At 46.3% G+C, this 7,903-nt stretch overlaps 1 protein-coding gene across 1 annotated transcript in view; it reads left to right on the top strand.

Annotated features, from left to right (window-relative positions):
* LOC111178792 (adenylate cyclase type 10-like) overlaps window positions 1-6,872 on the top strand; it is a 118,059-nt gene extending 111,187 nt beyond the window's left edge. Inside the window, exons 38-39 of the mRNA XM_089918778.1 lie at window positions 368-529; window positions 5,566-6,872. The gene's annotated coding sequence lies outside the window, so the exon portion shown is untranslated. The remainder of the gene's footprint in view (window positions 1-367; window positions 530-5,565) is intronic.
* Window positions 6,873-7,903: the final 1,031 nt, after the last annotated feature.

Below are 7,903 nucleotides of genomic sequence, written 5' to 3'. Positions count from 1 at the left end.
AAGCTGTAACACAATTGATTCAAATTGCATATTTATCAAAGTTTTCCAATATTCTACGACAGAGGAACATACAAGTACTTGAAGGGGTTTTTTCTTTAATTAGAGAATTTTATTTGTTTTTTTAAAAATTTTTCCATCTTGACCATTGCAAGGGTTTAAACCATTTGCGTGGGGAACCCTGAGCAGTCATTTAGAAAACCAAAATTGCCCGTGACTTTGACTCCAACAAGCATGTGAGTTCCTTGTCTGTGAAACCACCAAGACAAGCCTGGCACAGGCAGAATAAGGGACGGTCACTCTGGCATGGTTAGCTTAACACCAGCTCAGGCTTTCACTCCTCACTCTTCCCTCTCTCTCTCTCTCTCAGGCTGCCGTCTGCTGAGGGGCACTGTCCCCTCTGGTCCCAGATTGTGGACCTTGTGCCCCCCATGCCCCCGCTGTCACCTCCTCTCACTCAGGATACCTGGACAGCACAGGACGCACCTGAGGACTCGGGACAAGGCCAGGCTCAAGTCAGAGGCTCTTGAAGGTACTTGGAAAGATTCCCCAGGGCCTGGGGCAGGGCCTATAGGTTCTTTTTGGCTGATCTAATAATTAAATTGACAGAAGCCAGATCAACAAGAGAAAACAATCAAATTTGATTTCATACCTATGGGAACTCCAAAGACATGAGGTTCAAAGAAGCAACCAAAGCAGGCAGCTTTTATACCTTTTAGACAAAGAAACAATTAGTTGTGAAGGTTTGACAAAACAAAGGGGTTTGGGCTTGAGGTTGCAAATAATGAAGAAGTAACAAAGTTTGTTTCTACAGCTTTCTCAGCCTTGAACTCCCTGTCTCTAGCAATAAGCATGCTTCCTATCCTCCTGCTACAGGGAGGGTACCTTTACATGGGAGATTAATTTCCTGCTTTCAGGGAGACAAAGGCCAGTCAGAGTGTTCTTGTACCAGCTGTTTCCCAAGTAACTTTCATTCAAAATGATCATACCAAAGTGGCATATTTTGGGGTGGCCTGCCCTGAACCCCATCACTACTGACCATGCCCTTCACCAGCCCCTCTTCTGGTCATCAAGGGCTCCAGTCCCCATGACACTTCCTGGTCTCAAGTTTGTCTAAAGCCCCTCTCTGCTGGCTATCTCCTGAGCACTGTGTTCTCACTGGTTCTCCTGTGCTGTTGTTCAATTTATACCTTCTTCTTGGACTTTCAGACAAGCCTCTCACCTCGGTGGGGTGTCCTGCCCTGGGGCTGTCACCACCCACCCCTCCTGCACTGGCCTCCGGGAGCACAGGCTCCTGGGTCCTCGGCAAATGCCCATTTTCCCCGTCCCACCTCCTTTACCATTTAAAATATAACATGTAAAACATTATCTTCATTACACAGCAACATATGAAATTATGTACATAAAGATTCCTTTTTTTTTTTTGGCTGCGTTGGGTCTTCGTTGCCGCGTGTGGACTTTCTCTAGTTGCAGCCAGCGGGGGCTACTCTTCGTTGCAGCGCACGGGCTTCTCATTGCAGTGGCTTCTCTTGTTGCAGAGCATGGGCTCTAGGTGTGCGGGCTTCAGTCGTTGCAGCACGCTGGCTCTGTAGTTGTGGCTCATAGGCTCTAGAGCACAGACTCTAGAGCGCAGGCTCAGTAGTTGTGGCGCACGGGCTTACTTGCTCTGTGGCATGTGGGATCTTCCCGGACCAGGGATCGAACCTATGTCCCCTGCATTGGCAGGTGGATCCTCAACCACTGCACCACCAGGGAAGTCCCCATGTACATAAAGATTCTTTCTTAAAAACAAGCACCACAGTAGTAAACAGATAAAGTTCCCTTCTCCACTCCTTCCCCCAACACTAACAAAGCTCCTTCCCTCAAAAGGTACCCCCATTGTTTGATGAATGTGTAGCTTTCCAGACAATTTCTGAGTTTCTGCAGCTACAGGCTTGCATGAGCAAATAAATATACAGTCTGAGTTGATTCTACTTTACAGACATGGAATTATACTATCCATGCCATTCTGCAACAACCATTAAATCCAACACGAGGTTTAGAGATGGAGCTATGTTCACATCTAAGGTGAACCCCATTCTTTTTGAACTGCTCTGTGGTACCAAATGGAAGAGGTGCACCACAGGTTATCTTATTACTGCCCCATGGGGCTGCTGTGACTTTGTTAAATTAACAGTTGTTAAGGATGCTGGATAGTGAGTTAGTGTTCAACAAAAGGCCACAAGGGAAATTGAAATAGAGAAGTTATCACTCACAGGTGCCTCGAGGGGCCACACAGGGAGGTCAAGGCAGAGCACAGACCTTGGGGCCCAAGCCTTTATTAGGGTCTGTGGATGGAGTGCTTTGGGGCACCCAGGCTGAGCCTGAACCAAAATGAGTGGGGTTTTGGTAAAGGGAAGGCCCAGGGCTGCAGGGGAGGCTCTTGACCACAGGGCTATTAGGGAAGTCAGATGGGGAGCTTAGGTTTGTTTGTGACTCTGTGGACTGCTTTCTAGGAGGGGCTGGCGTCAGTTTAAGGCCCCTACAGGCCTCCTGGCCAAACAACATGGGTGTCCAGGCAGCAAGACCACCAGGGAGTTTAGCTAAACCCTCGACAGGGGCTCACAATTACAAACAATGTGTGATGAACATCTTTGTCCAGGTCCTTCTGTGCCCGTGTGTGTGTGTGTGTGTGTGTGTGTGTGCGCGCGCATGTGTGTATTTCTCAGGGATGAAGACCCAGAAGTAGAATCGGCAAGCCAAAGAATATGCACATTAAACTTCATAGATCCTTCCTATTCACCTTCAAAACTGCTGAACAACTTATATGCCACTATAAACATAGATAATAGGTTCTTCCCCACACCCTCGCCGACACTGGGTGTGAGAATCTTTTTTTTTTTTTTTTTTGCGGTATGCGGGCCTCTCACTGTTGGGGCCTCTCCCATTGCAGAGCACAGGCTCCGGACACGCAGGCTCAGCGGCCATGGCTTACGGGCCCAGCCGCTCCGCGGCATGTGGGATCTTCCCGGACCGGGGCACGAACCCGTGTCCCCTGCATCGGCAGGCGGACTCTCAACCACTGCGCCACCAGGGAAGCCCCATAACCATTATTTTTTTTTAGATTCCGTATATATGTGTTAGCATATGATGTTTGTTTTTCTCTTTCTGACTTACTTCACTCTGTATGACAGACTCTAGGTCCTTCCACCTCACTACAAATAACTCAATTCCGTTTCTTTTTATGGCTGAGTAATATTCCATTGTATATATGTGCCACATCTTCTTTATCCACTCATCTGCTGATGGACACTTAGTTGCTTCCATGTCCTGGTTATTGTAAATAGAGCTGCAATGAACATTTTGGTACATGACTCTTTTTGAATTATGGTTTTCTCAGGGTATATGCCCAGTGGTGGGATTGCTGGGTTGTATGGTAGTTCTATCTGTAGTTTTTTAAGGAACCTCCCTACTGTTCTACATAGTGGCTGTATCAATTTACATTCCCACCAACTGTGCAAGAGGGTTTCCTTTTCTCCACACCCTCTCCAGTATTTATTGTTTGTAGATTTTTTGATCATGGCCATTCTGACTGGTGTGAGGTGATACCTCACTGTAGTTTTGATTTGCATTTCTCTAATTAGTGATGTTGAGCATTCTTTCATGTGTTTGTTGGCAATCTGTATTGTATAACTTCACAAAGGACTTTTTAAATGTTATGCTCCCTCGTGCCTTTCAGTCCAAGCTGGCAGTGTTCTGTGAATGTTATTCTCCTAAAAAAAAAAAAAAAAAAAAAAAGTGTGGGTCTCCTGTGTATCTTACTGGGATTCACTCAATTAGACAAAAGCCACCCCTCAAATCTCTTCAAGATAAGATCTCTTCCGTACCTTGGGCTTCCTCTGCTGAGGAATAGTGCTTTTCTTTCTTTTTTTAATTGAAGTATAGTTGATGAACAATATTATATAAGTTACAGGTGTACAATATAGTGATTCACAATATTTAAAGGTTATGCTCCATTTATAGTTATTGTAAAATATTGGCTGTATCCCCTGTGTCGTGCAATATCCTTGTAGCTTATTTTGTACAGAATAATTTGTACCTCTTACTCTCCTACCCCTATGTTGCCCCTCCTCCCTTCCCTCTCCCCTCTGGTATACACTAGTTTGTTCTCTATATCTGTGACTTTGCTTTTTTGTCATATTCACTAGTTTGTTGTGTTTTTCAGATTCCACATATAAGTGATGTTATACAGTATTTGTCTTTCTCTGTCTGACTTATTTCACTTAGCCTAATGCCCTCCAAGTCCATCCATGTTGCAAATGGTAAAATTCATTCTTTTTTATGGCTGAGTAGTATCCCATTTTATGTATGTGTATATATATGTATATATCTGTCCATTTGTTGATGGACACTTAGGTTGCTTCCATATCTTGGCAATTCTAAATACTGCTGCTATGAACATTGGGGCACATGTATCTTTTCAAATTAGTGTTTTTGTTTTTTTCAGATATATACCCAGGGGTGGAATTGCTGGGTCATAGGGCAGTTTTATTTTTAGTTTTTTAGAAACCTCCATACTGTCTTTAAGCTTCTTAGAAGACCTCATGTTTGATTGAAAGAATCTGTGAGGCACATGCCCTTAAACTCATTAAGGGCCTTCGGTCTGAGGCACTATCATTGATCTTTCTGAGGTCTTCACAAAGGATTTTACAATCATACCCTTTGTTTCATCTTTAGACCATATTTTCCTGAGAGTGCTCTGGATTTGATTTTAGTAACATTTACTGTTTGGAGAGGCTGAGAATTTTCGAAGCCATCAAGTCCCAGCTCCCTTCACATTTAATAGCCCTGCCTGTAGTTTCTCTCTCTCCTCTCACATTTCATAATAAGCCACAGGAAAAACGAGGCAGCTCCCTCAACACTTTGCCTGGAGATCTCAGCTATACCACCCAGTTCATCAGGTACATTTTCCACTTTCCACATTACTGCAGGTGGCGGTGCTGGCAAACTTTTTGCCACCACGTGACAGGGACCCCTTTCCTCCTCACCTACTGGCTAAGTGAACCTGGTCTACGTTCTTACGGTCTCTACCTCCAATCTCCTCATTGCTTAGAAACAGAACTGAAAACATCCACATTGCCAAGCTACTTGGATTACTAAGTAGGATCATCTATTCATGAAGCATCAGAACAAATGCGGAGCTTTAGAGAGAGTGAGGTATAGCAGAGAGAGGACTGGCCTGTGACACAGCAGAGACAAAAGAGCTGTTCTCAGCTGGAGGGACAGGTAATGTGTGGGCAGACGGTGAACTTGCAGACCTACAGGAAGTCAGCTCCTCTTCTCTGTGGATAGCAGAGGGGACATAGGAAAGAATCAGGGTGAGAAACTGACCATCCTGGGCCCAAAGCACACGCATCCTCACCGATACCCCTTTCTGGTCAGCAGCAGCCAGGGGCAGCCTTCCTCCTCACCAGGAGGCTGGGGCCACCAACCTGATATACGATTGGATGGGGACGGGGTTGCCTCTGCGGCTGTGCGCCATTCTGCAGCAGCCCGTGACCCCCTCCTGGCTTCCTGTTCTGACTGCAGGGGGAGCCGCAATGGAAAATCCTGATGGAACTCAGGAGTCTCGGACGCCAATAAAGCCACCTGCCACTTTCAGCAGGTCACTGACCTTCTCTGGACCTGTTTCCTCACCCGTAGGGAGATGCATATTACCTCCACACTGTTGCGAGGATTAAGATAAACAGTGCAAATGAACAAGCCTTGTAGATTATAAAATTATGTGAATATATATTTTTTCCTACATTTCCTTCAAGCTCTAAAACTCTGCCCTGTATTCCCACCTTTGATCTCTAGGGGGCCACCTTCTCCACTTTGCCCTCTGTTTTTCCATCATCACCCTTTCAGATCCTCAGTTCTCTTGTGGGCCAACCGGAAGCCTGGGAGCCCCTTGGGTGCTGTTGGAAGCGGGGAAGGGCTCTGCACATAAGCCCAGTGAGTGGAGGGGTCCAGGGTAAACAAGGCTTGGAACCAAGACCCGGGTTAGTTTCTCCCTGTGTGGGCTTGGGTAGGTCACTGCCCCTCTCTGAACCTCTGTTTCTTTCTCTAGAAAAGGGAGGGGATGAAGATGAGTCAGAATAGCCATGACTTCACATGAGCTCTGTTAAAACAAGACAACAGACCCAAAATGGAGTCACTTATGCTAAGCCCCACGTCACCAAACCAAAACTTAATCTACGGTTTCAGCTCTCCCAGAAATGAAATCTTAAGCCAGTCCATCAGGAATCACCTGATCACCCCTAGTTAAGGTCTCTGCCTGATAGACCCCTGCCATCCCCTAAAGGAAAGCAACTTTGCAATAACCAGCCTGCTTTTTTGCCAGTATAACTTCTTTGTTTCCACTCCCCTATAAAAGTCTTTCATTTTATGAAAAGCTCAGAGCTCTTCTTTATCTGCTAGATTGGATGCTGCCCAATTCAAATTTGTTTTTGTTCAAATAAACTCTTAAACATTGTAATATGTCTTTTTCTTTTAACAGTTTCCTGGAGAGGGTACATAGTCCCAGGAAGGTGCCAAAGCCCCCATTCCATTGACACTCACCTCTAAGAGTCTGGCAATATGCTGGTGTCCTTGGGCTCCCAGGTTTGGGGTCTTTTCCTCAGAAACCCCAGTCTTTCACTTCCTCTTTCCAGTTCTCTGCCTTCTTTCTGGGCTCCTCTGGGGACCAGGTTCTGCTCCAGACCCCAGGCAGGGGATTCTGGAGAAGCCAGAGATCTCAAGCAGATGGGTTCCTGGTCAAGGTTAAAGTGCTCAGTTTACTGGGGAAATCTGAATACGGACTAGTGAACGCAGGCTATTAAGAAATGATTTTTAATTGCATTGGCTGTGATAATATTAATTTCCTATGTAGCAAGAAGCTCTTTTTTTTAGAGATGCCTACTGAATTATTTAAAGGTGAAATGTCAGGATATCTGCAATTTATTTTTAAATACTTCCTCATAAAAAATACAGTGAGTTAAAAATAAAGAAACAGAGTGGCATATCTGGGCCCTGAGCTCCGATGACAGTGCCAATGGCAGGCACATCGTGCTCCTCTCTGGAAATAAGACAAATGGTCCCCCCTTCCTGTGGGGAGGTTACAAAAAGGCACCTCTCTGGGCCTGCTGATTAGAAAACTGCACCCCCTTCTTAGGGGGTTACCCAGGCAGCACCTCATGGGCTTCCAGCCTCATCTGTGCCCCCGGACAGGCCCGATGACTGGCACAGCTGGGGAGGCCCACCTGGTGTCAACAGATGATGGCCGTAAATGCAGTCACCATCACAGCCACAGTCCTAGCAACGTGCCCCGTTTCAGTGAAGCCCTGAACTCGGCACTGGTCGGCTGCTGTCTGCAATGGCCACACCTCGAATTGCACCTACCTCACTAGGTTTTTTGGTTTTTTGCTCTCTTCTTTGTCAATTACATATAAACACCAATGTTTTCCTGATTCTAAAAATCCTCAGATTCATTAAAGGAAAGTAGGTTAGATTCTTTCGTCTACTTATTTTTTCAAGCAGCATTTCACCAACCTCATGTCCTCTGGCGGGGTAGCTGAGGTTCAGTGGTACCCCCAGCACCCAGACTGCCTCTCCCCTACTCCCAGCCTTCCTCCTGAGCCAGCCCCAGCCCCCCTGGGGACCCCTGCTCAGCACGCCCCCCCTCCTTTGCTCCCAGCTCTTTTCTCCCCTCCAGTACCCACAAAACCTCCCAGGGTGGAAACACATCACTGACCCACCAGTTAGACCTGAGCGTGAGGCCTCTGAGGTCCAATGGGGCTTAGGACAGTGGTCAGGATCCAAATGATGCTCTGACCTTGTCAGCTGTCTTTAGCCCAACTTTTGGGGGGTGGGGGGGATAAAACCAGAACCCAGGAAATGAGAGACA

This window comes from Delphinapterus leucas, chromosome 10 (genome assembly GCF_059928025.1).
Source record: "Delphinapterus leucas isolate spDelLeu-1000000601 "Yukka" chromosome 10, BTC_Dleu_Yukka2, whole genome shotgun sequence".
Classification (NCBI taxonomy): Eukaryota; Metazoa; Chordata; class Mammalia; order Artiodactyla; family Monodontidae; genus Delphinapterus; species Delphinapterus leucas.
Note: the sequence above shows the minus strand (reverse complement) of the source record. Positions and strands in the feature narration are given on the sequence as shown.